At 35.9% G+C, this 20,190-nt stretch overlaps 1 protein-coding gene across 1 annotated transcript in view; it reads left to right on the top strand.

Moving 5' to 3' along the window:
- CSMD3 (CUB and Sushi multiple domains 3) overlaps nucleotides 1-20,190 on the top strand; it is a 1,271,497-nt gene that overhangs the window by 1,004,083 nt on the left and 247,224 nt on the right. The window lies entirely within an intron of this gene.

Genomic DNA, 20,190 nt, shown 5'->3' with positions numbered 1-20,190 from the left:
CTGTTCTTGCGATAGTTTGTTCAGAATGATGGTTTCCAGCTGCATCCATGTGCCTACAAAGGACACGAACTCATCCTTTTTTATGGCTGCATAGTATTCCATGGTATATATGTGCCACATTTTCTTAATCCAGTCTGTCATTGATGGACATTTGGGTTGGTTCCAAGTTTTTGCTATTGTGAATAGTGCTGCAATAAACATACATGTGCATGTATCTTTATAGCAGCATGATTTATAATCCTTTGGGTATATACCCAGTAATGGGATGGCTGGGTCAAATGGTACTTCTCGTTCTAGATCCTTGAGGAATCTCCACACTGTCTTCCACAATGGTTGAACTAGTTTATAGTCCCAGAAAAAAGTATACTTTAAGGAACATAGAGAGAGTATCTTTGTTTGTTTGTTTTTGAGATGGAGTCTGGCTCTGCTGCCCAGGCTGGAGTGCAGTGGCATGATCTGGGAACACTCCTGTGTTCAAGCAATTCTCCTGCCTCAGACTCTCTAATGGCTGGGATTACAGGTGTGCACCACCACACCCAGATAATTTTTGTATTTTTAGTAGAGATGGTTTTTTGTCATGTTGCTCAAGCTGGTCTCAAACTCCTGGCCTTAAGAAATCAGTCCACCTCAACCTCCCAAAGTGCTGGGATTACAGGAGTGAGCCACTGCACCCGGCCGAGAGTACATATTCCTTTTGGAAAATTTCCCTGTTATATATAAAGAAATAAATAAAATACAATAAATATACATCCGTGTATATATATACTTGCATGCATTCAAGTGTTTGTTTGAATTGAACTATGATATAAATTGCATTTTTTACTATTAATTTCAGTGAAAATAAACAACAATTTTTGATATCTAATATACATGGTAATTTTTCCTAGTGGAAGAATGTATTCACTTATAAGAATTACATGTGCATAATTTCTGACTTACCTCTCTCTGGGTTTATTTTGTCTCATCTATGAAATAGGGATAATTAACATTTTTTACTTCAAAATATTGTTATAAGAAACAAAGAAATGGTAGACATCTTCTGATTGGTTCATCATTACCAGAACAGCTGGTTAATTTTTGACTTGCATTTATGGTTCATCTATCAGAAGATAAAAGGAATAAATAGAGAAATAACTGCTTTGGAATTAGTTGTTCCAAAGAGAGAAAAAGTGATTGATGGCATGGAAGTTTATAGGAAATTTAAGAGAAAGCGTTGTTGTATCATATTAGAATGTAGAACTGTAGAAATTAGTATTATGTAATTTAGAATTAAAAAAATCTAATTTAGCTAGAAAAAACATACTAAACATAGAAAAGAACTTTTCAAATTTTACCGTCAATGATTGTTTGGAAACTACAGAAAATTTCTAAAAAATTTCTGGGAGCCAGATTCAAAATAACTAAAAGTCCTGATGCAGAAATATCAAAGGACACAAAAAACTATGGATTAATAAGATAGATGTTAATCACAGGGATAAATGATTAAGTAGATGGCTTTCAATGACAGGTGAAAAAGTCAGGAACACTAGAGTATAGCATACATTCACTAAGAATATGCCCACCTAATATAATCATATTCCTTTCCAATAGGTCATAGAAATGTCAGTTTCAGCATGAAATGTGACATATGCCATAATATATTTTTTTAAATCCTTTTGAGCCAAAAGCGTTTTATAGGATCAATTATGGCCCAATTAAGTATACTTAATGTTGTTTGAATAGTTCATATCTACAGACAATTTAGAGCGTACAGCAGACCTGGATTCAAATAGATGTCTTCTGACACCTGTGACCTAAGGCAAGCTCAGTCTTGACTTTTTAATCTCTAAAACTAGATTAATAGTTATTAATTCAATAGGTTATTGTGAAGATTCAATTGGTAAACACAACACACACAGAGAATCTAGTAAAGTTTCTGACAAAAGTTGGAATATAAATATATGGAAGTTGTGATTTTCAATGCAGTGTTCCAAGAGAAGCAAAGTGCTGATAAACATGCATCATATCTTGCATTGGGTGTTATGTTTTGGTTAACTAATATACTTCTGTCTTTTTAATATTAATTAAAATTAATATATCTATGTTATGATGTGAATATACACATTCATTCACTCCTGAAAATTGAACAGGTGTTAAGTATTTAAAAATTTCCCTAAGAGATAATTTTTACTATCAATTAAGTATCATTAGACTTTTAATCAAAATTGACATGATGTTACGGAAATCAAATAAAATTTATCCAGTGAATTCTTTAAGCTATTAGAAAAAAAGTTTAAGATTTAAAGTTTATGATTGCAACCAATAATTTCTAGCATAGTTGGGGAAAAAAAATTCTGTTTTAGAACTAGATACATTTATTACTAAACAATGATTTTTCTTTTTAATGTCTGGGTTTCTGTGTTACTTTTCAATTTATTTATTTAGTATATCTAATCATAAGATATTGTGTAATTTGCAAGGTTGTTGAGAAAATCATATTAGATAACTTATTTTAAACATTGGTCTGTGGCTGTCACTGTCACATATTTATTTATTTTTTTAGTGTAGAAGCAAATACCAACATGACCATATTCTGCAGACTCTTAGAACACAACTATATTTTGCTTTTTCTTATAATGTTGGCTTAGTCTGACCCTAGAAGAACATAAGCTCCATGCAGTCATAGGCTATATATCCCATTTAGCATGTAACACCTTAATTTATATAAACAGGCTCTTGTTAAATATCTGCAAACTCAAACTAAACTATATTAATTTATAAAGTTTGTCTATTTTAGAAGATAGAATTTTATCATGATTTAGGATTAAGTGTACATTTTAAATCAGAAGAAAATGTTTTTAAGAGCTTAAGGTGGACACTGGGAGATTATATTTGTCAGAAGTAGATCCAAAATGATTGCATCCTGTGGTAAATCCTGCTCAGTGATGAGAAACTCTGCAGTTTATCTCATGATATTGTCATATATATTAACTGATAGTAGAACAGCATATCTGTACCTACAATTCCTTTCATGATTTAAAAAAATAATGTGTTTAGAAAATAGTTTCTTCCCTTTTTATTTTCTTACTTTAAAAAGGATCTTTTAAAACTCTGTAGTAATTTAGTTATATACAGACATACTGAATTAAAGTAGAAGTCATATGTCATTCTTATCCATAATCTCACTCAATATTAGGTAAAAGTAATAAAACAAAAATAGTGACAGATTCCAGATTTTCCCTTTAATATTCATTGCTTGATTTATCTCACCTAATCATGTTGCCTTGACTTATTTTATCTAATGGCACAGCTCTACCCTTATCCAGAGCATCTGCCATCTCTTATCTCTTTTCCTCTCTCCTAACTAGTTTTTCTCCTTCCTTTGTTCTCCATATAGTATCTTTCAAACAACAATACAGTCATCTTTTGAGCATAGTTCAGATTATATCATATTTACTCAAAATCCACCAATGGCTTCCCAAATCAGAATAAATGCCAAAGATCTTATAATCGAAAGTTCTACTTCATCTTCTCATATACACTCTGACCTCTTTATTGTTTCCTCCCTCTGCTACACTCTTTTGAGTGATACTAGGCTCCTTGATATTTCTTCAAAGCACTGATCAGACTTCGGCCCCACATCTTTTGCATATGCTGTTCTTTCGGCTTGTATTACTTTTACCCCAGCTCTCTGGCTGGCTAGCTCTCTCGTTTTCTTCAGGCGTCTAATCTGTTGTCTTCTTACTAGAAGAAAATTCCTATTTACCATCCCCCTGCTCCTCAGAGCTCCCAGGACAGAATCAATATCTATTCTAAAATTGCAACTCTATATCCTGAATAAGGATTTATTTGATGTATGTAAAGCCCAAAGTACTTTCAGGACCTCGTAGCTTTGAAAGGCAAATCATTAAACTAGAGAGTACTGACCACAGTACGAATGAAATATTCTTAATCTTTTCCACTGTTACAACATACAGTGAGCATCCAATTAATAGGCAGTTATAATATATGACCCTAAGAATAAACATATTTGGACTGTTAATGAACTACTAGCTCACCAATTATTCCAAAGAAAAGATCATTTGTTGGTTCCTGTTAGTCAGGTATTAAAAGTACCATTATGCCTGGTCCTGCATTAAAAATTGGGGTTAACAACATGAATTCAACATGGGCCTTGCCCTTAGAGAGTTTATAATCTGATGAGATACAGACAGGTAAAGTCCATTGCTAGAAATAAAAACAGTACTGTGAGCACAGCATGGAGATATATCTGATCTTGTTATGAAGAGAGATCAGGGAAGCTTCCTTATGAAAGTGATACATAAACTGAATTTTAAAAGTATAAATAATAAGAAACTAGGTGAGCCACAGGACATAAAGAGATTATGTGTTTCACAACTCGGGTTCAGTGTATGTAAACATGTAGAAACGAAGAGCAAATAGGAAATGCTAGTGGAATTTCAAGCAATTCAGTAGAACAAGAGCATAGGGAGGAGGATTGTTGACAGATGACAGCTTACGTGTATCAAGCTGGTAATAATAATGTTACATATAATTTTGTATTTCACCATAATGCCATGAAGTAGAGACTGTTCATATTCTCATTTTACAGATGAGGAAACCAAGACACAGAGAGAGGTTCAGCCACTCGTTCAAAGTCACACATGCTTAGCAGTCTTCTTATGAAGCCATGATCTTAATCACTGCCCTATAGGTAGGCTGGTTAATTCTGCAAAGAACTTTGTATTGGCCTTTTTATATCTCCAGAACCAAAGAGTGCCTGGAATATTTTAAGTACTTTCGTGTTTTACAAATGATGTATGGCAGTAAGAATAAGTGGTGAGATTGAAATCTTCCTCCAGGCTAAGTATGAGAATTAAGAGAACGTAAATTCCTACAAAAAAAAAATCAAACAAACAAATAAACACAAAAATCCTGATAAAATTTTTCATCTTAAGTGCATTTTTGTATTTCATCTGAAATATAACTCTGAACAGTATACAAAGGCCTATATACATATACTTAGCCAGTGCCAGCTCTGTTTTTTTTTTTTTTTCTTTTCTTTTTTTTTTTTTTTTTTGAGACAGAGTCTCGCTCTGTCCACCAGGCTGGAATGCAGTGGCGCGATCTCGGCTCACTGCAAGCTCTCCCTCCTGGGTTCACGCCATTCTCCTGCCTCAGCCTCCCTAGTAGCTGGGACTACAGGCGCCCACCGCCGCGCCCGGCTAATTTTTTGTATTTTTAGTAGAGACGGGGTTTCGCCGTGGTCTCGATTTCCTGACCTTGTGATCAGCCCTCCTCGGCCTCCCAAAGTGCTGGGATTACAGGCGTGAGCCACAGCTCCCGGCTTGCTCTGTTTTTTTCAATACCTTTGTTTCACTTATGCTGATATAAGATCTGGATTCTGCCAAAAAAAAATATAAATAAATAAATAAATATATATATATATATACACACACACACATATATACACAACACACACACACACATATATACACATATACATATATACACACATACACACACACACACACACACGCATATATATATATATATTTAAGTAACTCAATCACTGATGACCTCTAAGTTCAGTCAAAAGTGCCTAAATGCAAATATGTTAAGATTAGATATCCAGTGGTCTGGCACCATTCTCTGTTCAACTTCCAAGTATATGTGGAGTGATACAAGTTTTTAAAGGAAGAGCCCTCTTACCCTGTTAAATAAAGAGAAAGCTTTGAAACAAACAAACCAAAAAATAAGAAATCAATTTTATAATTACAGCTTTCCAACTTTAAAGTCATCTCTAATTGGTAACCTCATATGCCTTACTTTTAATGAAATCATATTGTTTGGGTATATATAATTCAGAAAGAAATAACTACACTTTTATTTCAGTTATTTTTATGTCAAATGTCCTTAAGGTTTACAAAATTTTTTGGGAGTGTGAAATAAGTCTAGAGTCTCATTTCATTATCAATGCATATAGAGATTATCTAATCTAATATACTGAGCCATTGGCATTTGATATCATTTAAATAGGTAGTATAATTGAAACATGTCTGTGTATCATGAAATACCTGCTTTTCATCAGCAGCACACAGGAATTTTGTTCATGGATAAAATACGCAGATTATGTGTTGGAAACATTTTCAATAGAGAAGCGTAATGTATTTTAATGTATTTTGCATTGCATTGTGATAAAACCAGAGCGTATTTTGTTTTCGCATGATGGGGGAAAATTATTATTTAAATGGAAACAAAAAGAGAGGCTAATGTTACTGAGCACTTGCTATTTTTCTGACACTCTTATATACACTCTGTCTCCAGTTTGCCTGCTGAATGCTAGTCTAGAGAATCATTAATATTGTTATAAACAAATCCCTCCTGCTGTTGATTCTAGGGCATACTACTGTAGCAGGACTAGCTGCAGACAAAACTCTTCAGACACCGGATTAAAGAAGGAAGAGGTTTTTTATTCCGCGGGGAGCATCGGCAGACTCGTGTCTTAAGAACCGAGCTCCCTGAAGAAGAAATACGTGGCCTTTTTAAAGGCTTACAACTTTAAGGGATCCATGTAAAAGGATCATGATAAATCAAGCAAGCGTGGAAAACGTGATGGGGGGCTGCATGCATCAGCTAACAGAACAAAAAGTTTTACAGTGCTTTCTCATACAATGTCTGGAATTTACAGATAACACTAGTAGTTTTGGTCAGGGGTTAATATTATCATTATTGTTTTAACCACCAGGGCCAGGTGGTCGTGCCAAGGTCGTCTAGCTATTTATCTTACTTCTGTTTCTTTCCAACTTTTTGCTTTCTCCCCCTTCTCCTGTCTTATAAACTAGGGAAAAGGGGAGACGGGGAAAAGCCAGGAAAGACAGCAGGAGAAGTGGTGGTCTCATTCTATACTATGTGGAGCAGCCAATGTAGGAAGCAATTTGCAAATCAATGCCTATCATTCAGAGTATACAGGTTGAGAATGCCTAATTCACAATGCTTGGACTAGAGTGTTTCCAATTTCACATTTTTTTGTATATTGGAATATTTGCATTTATACTTACCAGTTGAGCACCCCTAATCTGAAAATCCCAAATCTAAAATGTTCCAATGAGCATTTCCTTTGAACATAAACTTTGAATGTCATGTTAGTGCTCAAAAATTTCAGATTTTGGATCATTTTGGATTTTGCGTTTTGAATTAGGGATGCTCAATCTGCATTTTATTGTTACTATTGACTTGAGGTTCATATTTAAACCATATCTCCAGATGGACAGTCATATGGCTTCTCATTGTATGAAGATGTACCCCATTCTCCACTACCATGTAGTCTACATTTAGGTGAGACCTCAAATGTGCCTTCCTGATGTATTGTCAGTTTTACTGAACCATATGTATATATGGTTCATATATATATACACATTCATATAAACTTAGTAATTCTCTTCTTACAAGTGAAGAAAATAAAGTATATAACAGTAACAGTTAGAAATCACGGCAATATTCAAATGGTATTAAGGTAATAATAACACAAGAAATTTAAGGACAGTCATATTTTTACTTTTGTTGGGGAACTAAAAATCCTACTAATAGAGTTTGTTCCACAAAACCTAGAAATGAAAGAAATTAGTTTTATTATTAAATAAGCACATCTAGAATGCAATGCACATTGCAGACGGTCTATGAAAGACACTACAAAGACTAGACAAAATCACACAGATTTATACAATAAGGTAAAAAAAGAGTTATTAAAATTTATTTTATCTTCTTGATAGACCAATTGATGTGCCTTGTCTCTGGTGTACCTCAAGTAAGAACCTTCAGTTATTGTCAGAAGTATGTGTTTACAGGTTCAAGGGTCAGAAGGCTGGTGACCTTGCACTAGAAAATCAAAAGGTATGCTGATTATGTTTTCTAAGGGAAATTCAAAAGGAGTGGAGTAGGTTTGCTGCTTCCCTCCCCTTTAGTATACAAAGAAAACTTCATTGTTTTACATTTACACTTTAACCAGCAAACAATGGATGCAAAAGGGAGATGTATGCTTAAAGAAGACAAGTTAGAGCTCTCTCTGCAGCAGGAAATTTGATCCCTAATCCAAAACCACAAATCGAGTGAGTTAGACTGAACCAAATAGGAGAGTTAGTGGGGAAAGCTGAACTGTATTTAGACTGTGGTTCCAAACAGTCTTAAGCTTAAGCTAACCCTAAAACTGGATATTACCTGCTAAATTCCAAACCTGAGTTTTGGGACCTTTCTGATTCAGAGAACAATTGATCTATCCTGTTGGGAAAAGAGACAAAAGAGCAAGAAAAAAAGGATCATTCAATGAAACTAATATTTTCCAGATTTTGCTGGACCACAACAACCATCTCTGAGACAATCTCTCTTCAGGAAAAGAATAGACAGAGCATGACAAAGAGAAAGAATGGTGGTTTGAAAGTAATCTAATTAGGACAGGGGTTTTTAAACTTTTTGTGCACTCCAATGAAGCTTATGGACCCCTTATTAGAATAATGTTTTAAGTGCTTAAAATAAAATAAAGCGCATAGGCTTAGAGGGGAAATCAATAATATTTAAAGACAGTTATCATAGTATATAAAAACTAAAATTAAAAATACACATTTTTTATGTGAGGATATATATGCTTCTTATCTAATGCATTAAATTAGAACTTCTAGTGAGAGGTCTAATAACTACTATAATTTTCAATAGTGATGAGCATATACAACATTTTAAGGTATCTGAAACAATTATAATGCAGTATAAAAAATCTCTAATTTCTACTGGTGATAAAGTCCCAGTTAACTTTTGCTATTCATGTGTTTTGTTACCTACATGTGTAATTAAGAGAAATGCTGAAATTCAGTTAGAAAAAAAAATTCAGTTAAGTCTAGAGAAAATATAGACATTTTTCTTCTTCATCCAAATTTCTGGAACAAGGAGAAGAGCTCCTGAAATATAAGGGAAAGAAGATGGGCCACATTCTCTTTTTTAGAAATCTGAGGTAGAATAAGAGCCAATGGTACTAGTAGTCTTATTTCACCCCAGGCTTCTAGAAGATAAAGAGTTAAAGAAAAATAGAGAACCACATCCATCTTGACCTTCAGCAGCCAGGCAGTGACCTCAGTCATTGAGAAACAGTGGAATTAACGTTATGGCTTCCTCTTCTTTGGGATGGAGTACTCTGCTTTTGATCCTTAGATAAAAATTAAGAGAAGAAAATAAAAGCCATGAGCTTCTCCTAGAGAGTGACAATGCTCAATGTAAGATCACTTAAATGTTTTCCTACCTCTGTCAAGGGAGTAGTTTGGCAAACTACTAAGAAAGTTTCTCCTGCTATTACTTCTAAGCTTTGTATCCTCCTGAGATTGATGAGGTTAGTTCGTTTTCCTAAGGCCTTATAAAATCCTCATTATATTGCCAGCAGAAGATTCTGGAATAGATTAGGGCAGTTCCCTAATTCATTTTACCTAAACCCACACTATATACCAGATCTAACAGACACTTACTGTTCCAGTTCAAGTTTATATTTCCCTCTGTCCTAAGGCTACTCAGTCAGTAAAGACTGAAGCTGGAATTTAAACCTAAACCTTTATTTTTTCTCTCTCTCTTTTTCGAGATGGAGTCTCACTCTGTTGCCCAGGTTGGAGTGCAATGGCACAATCTTGGCTCACTGCAACCTCTACCTCCTGTGTTCAAGCGATTCTCCTGCCTCAGCCTCCCGAGTAGCTAGGATTATAGGCACCTGTCCCCATGCCCGACTAAGTTTTTTTTATTTTTAGTAGAGATGGAGTTTTGCCATGTTGGCCAGGCTGGTCTTGAGCTCTTGACCTCAAGTGATCCACCTGACACTGCCTACAGTGCTAGGATTTCAGGAATGAGCCACCGTGCCCAACCTAAACCTAAACCTGATTCCAATGTGCTGTTTTATATTGTGTTCTACCACGCTATTCTAAATGGAAGGATTTTTTAAGCCTATGAGTTTTATACTCCATGTATTTAGTCAATAGCAAGATATTAATAATTTATATTTTGTCATTTTTCCTAATACAGCATATATTTATTGGAAGCCTATTATAAAAACAACAACTATGCTAGGCTCCAGAGGTACAAATAGTATGCAGAGAAGACATGGAAACTTTGATCTGATAGATCTTATAGACAAGAGATAGATATAGGCATTAATCAAATAGTCATACAAAATAAACACAAAATTACAAACTGTATTTACTGTCCTAAAAGTAATTGATGAAATGCTATATAATGGAGGCTTCTGAAAAAGTCTGGAAATTAGAGAAAACATTCCCAAGAAAGCAACATTTTTGAGGCAATTTGGTAGAAGTTAACAAATTATTAAAGAGTGTTTTTCCCTTTAAAGTCATTTAAACTATTAGTTGCTTTAAGCAATTTCTTTAAATAGTAAAAGGTTTTCATCATTAAAAAGCAGTAAGACATCAACTATGTGATAAAAAGGTATTTTAGTTTCAAAAAGTGCCAATAATTCAAATCTTTTAAGAAATTATCTTTCCATACAGTTTCCTCAAAAGTTAGCTATTTCCAGGAACTTGAGGAAAGTGAAAACAGCATGTGACTACTAATGGGTACTGAAATTATTTTGGGAGTGGAGGAAATGTTCTAAAATTAGAAAATGGTGTTAGTTTTAAAACTCATGAATATGCTAGAAAGCATTCAACTGTACACTTTAAAACAGTGAATTTTATGTATGTAAATTATATTTCAATTTTTAAAATTGGGGTACAAAATGAGTCACATAGTATCATACATTAACTGTCTATGCCCTCCAAAACTGTTACTAGTAGTAGAATTTGTATGTGGTAACATGGAAGATCTATTAAAGGATATAGCTGTTCATAGGACTTTGGCATAGAATGACTCTTTCTCTAAGATCACACTCTCTGATGTAGAAAACAGCTCACAGAGCACTGAGGGATGAAGGTGTTGGCTCCCTAGCCAGGAAAATCTAATGAATGAATCCAGACAATCAGTGAGATGACAGATGTAGAAGCTTATATCCTACTAAGTTGAATTATTGAGTCATTAAAATGGTTTATAAGCCACTGATTATCACACTGATATGGATTTTTTTTTTTTTTTTAGTATTAAAAAGAAGTGTGAAATTTAAACAAAGTCAATTCACATGTAATGGAGCATTATTGAAGGCTCATCATTTAAGGTAGATAAACAAAATGAAGTACCTATTGTTATACGGGAGACATAAAAAGAAGCATGAAGGGAATGGCTGGATAGTTAGGTATTTTCACTAATCAAATTTTTGAACAAAAGAAGAAACAAACAATAGTATTTTAATTTTAAAGTCAATACTGGTACTAATAGCTGTCTGAATTCAAATTCATCTCACAGAGCTTAAGGGTTAGGAAAGCCTTCTCTTAAAAAATGCTCCATGAGAGATATAGCTTTCAAATATATTCTATACTAGGATTTATGATTTGTGACATTCAATCAGGCTATATCAATGCATAAGTAATTTACTAGAAATATACTAGCAGTTTTGTAAGGTACAGCAGTTCTTTCAAACTGAAAGAGTCACAGACCACATCTAGTAAATTATTGATTTAATATATCATATTGCTCTTTTGTGACCTGCAAGAAGTCATCACTTTTAAAAGTACCTAACTTGCTTTCTGTGAATAATTTATATATTATATGATAATTTTCATTATAGAGTATATTTGATAATAAATTATACATTAAACAAGTGAAGAGACAGATATGAAATTGCAAGTAGCTTAAGGCTACATAGCCTGTATTATAATGTCTCTAAGATACCTGCACATTCAAGTAGCATTTCTCCCACATACGTGTTTTGAAATTTCTTCTTCTAATTCACTCTGTGATAAGTTTCTTCTTCTCCTCCTCCTTCTCCTCCTCCTCCTCCTCCTCCTTCTTCTTGTCTTGCTCCTTCATCCCACATACATACACCTGCTCAAAGTGGTATTTTCAGTGGATAATTAGAAACCTTAAAACCTGGTTGTGGTGTGATAGTCTGATTTCTCTAGAAATATCACATCTATCTACTGTATCAATGCATACATAATTCAGGGGTATAACAAGAATATATGTAATATAGTTGGATCATGAACACATTTTACTCATACAAATCAAATTAAACAAATTAAGCCAAAAGAGAGTTTTTTAAAATTAAACAAATAGAAGAATAGAAAACAAGAAAAATAAGAAATTACACTGTGTGGATAAAACTTCACTCACTAAATGAGCATATTCCTTAGACTGATAAGATATTAGCCTGTGTATTCGTCTGTTTGCATTACTATAGAGGAGTACCTGATACTGGGTAATTTATGAAGAAAAGAGGTTTAATTGGCTCACGTTCTGCAAGCTTTATAGAAAGTGTGGTCTGCCATGCTTCTAGTGAGGGTCTCAGAAGGCTTCCAATCACGGTGGAAGGTGAAGGGGGATTAGACACATCACATGGCAAGAGATGAAGCAAAAGAGAGAGGGGGAAGGTGCCACACATTTTTAAACCACCATATCTTGGGAGAGCTTACTCACTATCGCAAGGATAGCACCAAGCCATTCATGAGGGATCTGTCCCCATGACCCAAACACCTCCTACCTGGCCCCACCTCCAATATTGAGGATTACATTCCAACATGAAATTTGAAGTGGACAAACATCCAAACACTACCATTCTGCCCCTGGCCCCTCATAACTTATATCCTTCTCACATTGAAAAATACAATCATCCCCTGCCAATAGTTCTCAAAAGTCTTAAATCATTCCAGCATGAAGTCCAAAGTCATAAGTTCCATCTGAGACTCATGCCCTTCCACCTATGAGCCTATAAAATCAAAACAAGTTATTTACTCTCAAGATACAATAGTAATGCAGGTATTGGGTAAACATTCCCATTCCAAAAGTGATAAATTGGCCCAAAGAAAAGGCCAACAGTCTCCACACAAGTCTGAAGTCCAACAGAGCAATCGCTACATCTTAAAGTTCCAAAATAATCTTCTTTCACATCATGTCCCACATTCTTGTATGAGGGGTGGACTCCCAAGGCCTTGGCCAGCCCTGCCTCTATGGCTTTGCAGTTTGCAGCCCATGTGGCTGCTCTCAAAGGTTGTAGTTGAGTGCTTGCAGCTTTTCCAGGCAGAGGTGCAAGCTGCTAGTGCCTTTGCCATTATAGAGTCTGGAGGGTGGTGGCCTGCTTCCCACAACTCCATGAGGTAGTGCCTTGGTGAGGACTTTGTGTGGGTTCTACAATCCCACATTTCCCCTTGGCATTGCACTAGTAGAGTTTCTCTGTAGGGCTCCAAACCTATAGCAGACTTCTGCCTGGGCACCCAGGATTTTCTATACATTCTCTGACATCTAGGTAGAAGTTGATGAGCATCCTTCACACTTGCATTATGAGCATCTGCAGACCTAACACCATGGAAAAACTGCCAAGGATTATGGCTTACACTTTACAGAGCCGTGGCCTGAGCTGTACCTGGACCCCTTTGAGCCAAGGCTGAAACCAGAGTGGCTGGAATGCAGGGAGCAGCCTCCCAAGGCAGGCAGCACAGCCATGGACCTGGTACAGGAAATCATTCTTTTTTCTAAGCCTCTGGACCTGTGATGATAGGGGCTACCTCAAAGATCTCTGAAATGCCTTCAAAGCCTCTTCCCCGTTGTCTTGGATATTAGCTCTTGGCTCCTTTTTACTCATTCTAATTTCTCTAGCAAGTGATTGCTCCACAAGCTTGTATCCCGCTTGTATCCCGCTTGTATCCCTCTCCTGAAAATGCTTTTTTTCTTCCCTGCCACATGGGTAGGCTGTGAATTTTTCCAACTTTTACACTTTACTTCCCTTCTAAATATAAGCTCCAACTTTAAGTCATTTCTTTGCTCCTGTAGCTAATTGTAGTAATGTAGGCTGTTTTCTTCTCCATCACTTTGAAAGCCGTGAATCTCTGGCCAGCGACACCCCACCTGGGCCTCACTCGGCCACGCTGATGTGTCCCAGCCTGCCTTTGTTATAGTTTGTACCCATGGTTGGTGGTTCCCTAGCTCTTGTACTGAACACAAGAAGGAGGATATCCTGTATGTTGAAGGGTGAGGAGGGTGAAGACGAATTTTATTCAGCAACGGAACAGCACTCAGTGGAGAGGGGATGCAGGAGGTGGTCCCCCAATCTCACAGTCAGGCAGTTCTCTCCTCTTTGCATAGCTGGGTCTGGGACTTTTTATGGCCTCAGAATAGGGGAGGGGCAGGCTGTAGGTACTATTGGAAAAGGCAGCATTCAATTGTTTAAAAGACATTATTTAGAAAGAATCAATTAGGAAAGGGCAGGTGAACAGAAACAGAAGTTCTCACTCTGGGTCGCAGGTTTCATCCAGGACCAGCAGTCTGGTCTTTCAGTCTTCAAGCTGATTTTGCTCTAAGGTGGGGTTTCACCAGGGACCCATTCTTGTCTTCCTGGGCATTTGGCTGCCTCCTGACACTCTCAGTAGGTTGTTAGAAGTAGCCAGGCCACCTGTTGAATAGTTTGCTGCTTAGAAATTTCTTCTGCCAGATACCCAAAGATATCACTCTTAACTTTAAGTTTGTATAGATCTCTAAGACATGTACGAGGACATGAACACAATGCAGCTAAATTCTTTGCTAGAGAATAATACGGGTGATCTTTGCTCCAATTCCCACTGACTTCCTCATTTCCATCTGAGACCTCATCAACTTAGACTTCACTGTCCATATTTCTATCAGCATTTTTGTCACAACCATTTAAGTAGTCTCTAAGAAGCTCCAAATTTTTTCTTATCTTTCTATCTTCTGAGGTCTCCAAACTCTTCCAACCTCTACCCATTACCCATTTCTAAAGCCATTTCTACATTTCCATGTATCTTTATAGTAGCACCCCACTCCTTGTGTATTAGTTTGTTTTCACGCTGCTGATAAAGACGTACCCAAGACTGGGCAATTTACAAAGGAAAGAGGTTTATCGGACTTATGGTTCCACATGACTGGGGAGGCCTCACGATCATGGTGGAAGGTAAGGAGGAACAAGTCACATTTTACGTGGATGGCTGCAGGTAAAGAGAGAGAGAGAGCTGGTGCAGGGGAATGTCTCTTTTTGAAATCATCAGATCTCGTGAGACTTATTCCCTATCACGAGAACAGCACAGGAAAGACTTGACCCCATGATTCAGTTACCTCCCACCAGGTTCCTTTTATACCATGTGGGAATTCAGGATGAGATTTGAGTGGGGACACAGCCAAACCGTGTCACCTTGATATGAATTTTTCTAGTCAAATTTTGCTATCAATTTGTTAGTCTATTTGTATTACTATAAAGGAATATTCAAGACTAGGCTATTTATCAAGAAAAGAGATTTAATTGGCTCAAGGATTTTCAGGATGTACAAACAGTGTGGTTTCACCATCTGCTTCTGGTGAGGGACTCAGAAAGCTTGCAATCGTGGCAGAAGGCAAAGGGGGAGCAGGCATGTTACATGGCAAGATAGGAAGTGAGAGAGAGAAAGAGGAGGTGCCATATACCTCTAAACAACCAGATCTAAGGAGAACTCACTCACTATTGCTAGGACAGGACCAAGACATTCATGAGGGATCTGTCCCCATGATCCAAAGACTTCCCATCAGACCCCACCTCCAACATTGGGGGTTACATTTCAATATGAGATTTGGGGGGCACCAACATTCAAACTATATCAGCATGGATTTGCTACTATGGGTTTGGTATTAGACCTGGGTTTGCTATTCCCTCAATAAAAACCAGAATCCATATAGCAGTCATATTATAAACATCTTACCATTGGATACATTTCTAATGTTTAAGATACATATCTTTCATATAGTATTGCCCCCAAATGTAAAGCACAGTAATCAAGCAAAGAACAAGCAAAAATTTCAATTGCAGAAAGAAAGAAAAAATAGGCTTATATGGATTTATTGAAAGAGGGTATATCTGGATTCTGTACTAAATTTAAGTGATTTTTTCTGGGATAATTTCAACCAAATGAAATGTTTATGTTATATGCTGACTATGGAACACTACTTTATAGCAGCCTGGTCTTGCAGGTATAGTTCATTTAATCATCCAACAGACATTTATGGAGAACCTAATATGTACAGACCCTGTCCTGAGAAGAGAAGAGAAACATGATAAGACTTATGTTTTAGAAAAAGTGCTACCAGTGGTATGAACTTGTGGTGATGAGTGGAGCTGAGAGTCAAAGAGCACATGCAGAAATTGATGGGAGTGTGGACTGTGACAGTTACAGAGGCAGAGAAGCTAGAGAAGCTGATAAATCACATAAGGTTATGAGCAACAAACTGATTCTTTGTTGGACCCCAAGAGTCAGGGAGAGCAAATCTAGAATAATGGCATTTTATAAGTAGGCTAAGTTTGACATTTTCAACCTCTAAGTTATTGGGCTCTATAGGAATACATAAGACACAGTTCTTTGGTATGGCAAAATTACAATTAATTGTTATCAATTATATAAACATTAAAATTATTACCAAAAGAAAACATATTTTAGAATCATCACTTTGGCCTTTTGTCAAGTATGTTCTGAAGGAGGCAGGTCCTGTAAGATATTACATGTAAAAAAGTTTTCCATGATCAAATAAGTTTGCAAGAAAGAGCATGCTATTCCCTAAACCATACTAAAGTCTCAAGTCCTTCACTCATGTGTTTCCCACACTTACTTAATCATAGAACCATATCTTCTTAAATTCAAATGTTCTACAAACATACTATTAAAAATATAGATTTAGGCTGGGTGCAGTGGCTCACGCCTATAATCCCAGCCAAGATGGCTAGATCACCTGAAATCAGGAGTTCAAGACCGGCCTGGTCAACATGGTAAAACGCCATCTCTACTAATAATACAAAAATTAGCTGGGCATGGTGGTGCATGGCTGTAATCCCAGCTACTCTGTAGGCTGAGGTAGGAGAATCTCTTGAACCTGGGAGGTGGAGGTTGAAGCTAGCCAAGATGGAGCCATTGCACTCCATCCTGGGAAACAAAAGCAAAACTTGGTCTCAAAAAATAAAAATAAAAATATGGATTTATTAACTACATAAGCTATAATCAGGAACAGGTGGGTTCTTATGTTTAATGCATTACAAGGAATATAGGCTGTTTGGAGAAATAACAGCCAATTTGCCAAAAAGTTCACAGGTATATGTGACATATGTCAAATAGCAAAAATAAGAATAGAATCCAAAGGTCTGACTTGCTTTTATCTTCAACCGATTAAGAGCCAGAAAGATAAAAGCTGCCCTTTTCTCGATTAGCCAATAAGATGACATTAAAACAGGAAGTAAGAATATAAAAAGCTTCTGGAGACCAATATTAGGAGAATCTGTGAAGTTGGCCTGACTTAATTATTATTCCATTTATATTTTATGAATATTAGGTTAGTGAAAAAGTAATTGCAGTTTTTGCCATTAAAAGTAATGCCCAAAACCACAATTACTTTTGCACCAACCTAATATAAAACAGATTACAATAGATGTGTATCTCAGAGCATAATTAATTTTCCCTTATTTATAATAATAACCACTGCATAATTATTATCACTCACTATAATATTCTGTTATTGACTATAATTTAGGCCATGCTGTAGGCACTCATCAAAATAAACAGAAAATTACGGTTACAAGTACAAATAACAGAATCTAGCATAATACTACCATGTGATTAAATTTTAACTTTATAATATATTTGTAATTTAAAAGAACCTTCATATTTCTAAATATGATTTTTAAAAAAAGCTGTCCTAAATGTCAATTATACAAAATAAAATACATAAAACAAATCCTGGCTGTCAGACACATGTTAATATAGGATGGCACAATGTTCATGACTAAGTCACAGAACTGAACTTGAGTTAGAAGTTTCCATTTCTATTCATACTTTCCAAATATAAAAATAAGAGTTTAATAGTTTTTGTCATGTTCTTTCAAAGTATTATAATTTTAATTCTGGAACACCGTAAAATCAGAAAGAAAATTAACATAAGACATACTGCCCATTCTTGAATGATTCTCTCATCAGTAGCATTATCAGTTGAATAAAGTTATCAGTACTGAAATAAGAATAACACCTGACTGCTCTAATCTCAAACAATAATGAGTGATGAGAGGGATGCATCTTTGGTTATTATAATCACTGTCAATTTCTTGCTTTTTTTAGAGAATTCTAATTTTAGTGTGTTTCATTCTAAGTATTTATTACCTTTTTATAGAACATTAAGGAAAAAAGGCAGAATATTCATTAGTCACTCAACTCAATACAACATCCTTTTTGTGTTGTGTGTGTGTGTGTTTTAAATATACTGTATTGCTCTATTTTAAAACTTTGACCAATAATTAATCACAAGTTTTTACTTTTTCAAACTGTCATAACTCTTCTGGAGGTACCTAATTCATCACTGCATGCAGTGCACTTTAAAAGGAAAATCAGACATTAACTTCAATAAATTCCCAGTATAAAAGCTACACCTATCTATTTCTAATCTCCTTTTCTCAAGTCACAGAGGTAAACCACTACTGATATCTAATGGGAATCACTGCACTTTTGTTCTTGATCTTATTTCTAGGTCAATGCTCCTGATTTTCCTTGTGTAATGATTTCTTCCTCCCTATTAAATCAACAAAGAACACTCATTCAACTTTGCATCTCCAAACTACTTTATATGTTTCCCTCCCATTTATATTCATAATTCTGGTTACTTTTGTACTTGTTTATATACCATTTATTCTTCATCCAACTGTAATCTAGCCTCCCCTACTTGCCCCCACCCCACTCTAGTTCAGGGGTTGGCAAACTTCTTCTGTAAAGGACCAGATACTATTTTGGGCTTTGCTGGCCACATATATCTTTGAAATATTCTTCTGTAGTTTTTGTTTTGTTTGTAACTCTTTAAAAATGTAAAAAACCTTTCTTGGTCCACAGTCTGGATTTGGCTTGCTGACTATAACTTGCAGCGAGCTGCTCTAGTTGAAACTACTCTATTAATAGCACCAGAAAAACTCCTTTTGGTGTTTGAGGGGAGTAATAAATTGTACTCTGTCCTTCCTGCCAAACTTCAAAGGAAATCAAACTATCAGCTTTAGTACTGGTAAAATATGAGGGGCAGTGCCAGCAGGCTTCCTACTAGCTATCTGCAACAGGCACAGCCCTACCCTCAGAAGGCACCATGAAAAACCTATAGTGTAGAAGAGCACACCAGACAGTGTGCTCTGCAAGAAGGATGGCTCCTAATCTGAACAAAGGTACTCAAAGGGTGAAGGAGCAGGGCCAGCTGGCAAGGTGTTTAAAAAGAAAAAAAAAATCCCTCTTCATGCAAACTGTAGACCTGGGGCAGAAAAACTCCAGTCTTACACTCCAGATTGCCAAGTCAACCCAGACTTCAGACTTCTTTTTCATTTATGAATCACTTTGCAACATTTACCTCTTTGAACACTTGCTTTTCACTGAAACTCTTCTCCCTTGGCCCCCAGGAGAACAATTTCTCTGGAGTCAGCCACTCTTTCTCTGATTTTAAACCTTCGGTGTTTCCCAGAACCTCCTCTTTGCCCATCTTTTCTCATTCTGCATACTTTTTAGAGTGATCTTATTCACTTAAAGAATATCAGTTACCATCCATATGCTTTCTGTACTAAATCTCCATTTAGCTCAGATCTCTCTTGAGTGCTAGAACTATGAATCCTAATGCATCCCCTATCTTGTGAATAACCTCCATCTACATTTTATCAGAAACATTAATTTCACCCTCATCTTTTCTTTTTTTTTTTTCTTTTTTTTAACATACCACATTGGGCCTGAGGTAGCCAATAAGTCTGCCTCAAGGCACCATCAATAACTCCTCTGATTTCAAGGTAAATTATATATGCAGATAAAGATTGATTGGAAAGTAGAATACTTAGATGAGTGGGTGAATGTGTTTGTACAGCCATTCATGTCTCACACATAGTGTTGAATCTGAGTAGAATTTCAAAGCCTGTCAGCAAGTAATACAATTTCCCACTTGCATATGTAATTTATCATTATTATAAAAAAGATGATCAATTTCACACTCTTTTCACAAATGAAAGCTAGGCCACCATTATTATATTTCTAGATAACACCATTACAACATTATTATATTACATACTTTGTTTCTGAGAAGAGAAAAATTTGAATACTTATAAAGTTT

This window comes from Piliocolobus tephrosceles, chromosome 7 (assembly GCF_002776525.5).
Source record: "Piliocolobus tephrosceles isolate RC106 chromosome 7, ASM277652v3, whole genome shotgun sequence".
Classification (NCBI taxonomy): domain Eukaryota; kingdom Metazoa; phylum Chordata; class Mammalia; order Primates; family Cercopithecidae; genus Piliocolobus; species Piliocolobus tephrosceles.
This window is presented reverse-complemented; position numbering and strand designations above follow the sequence as displayed.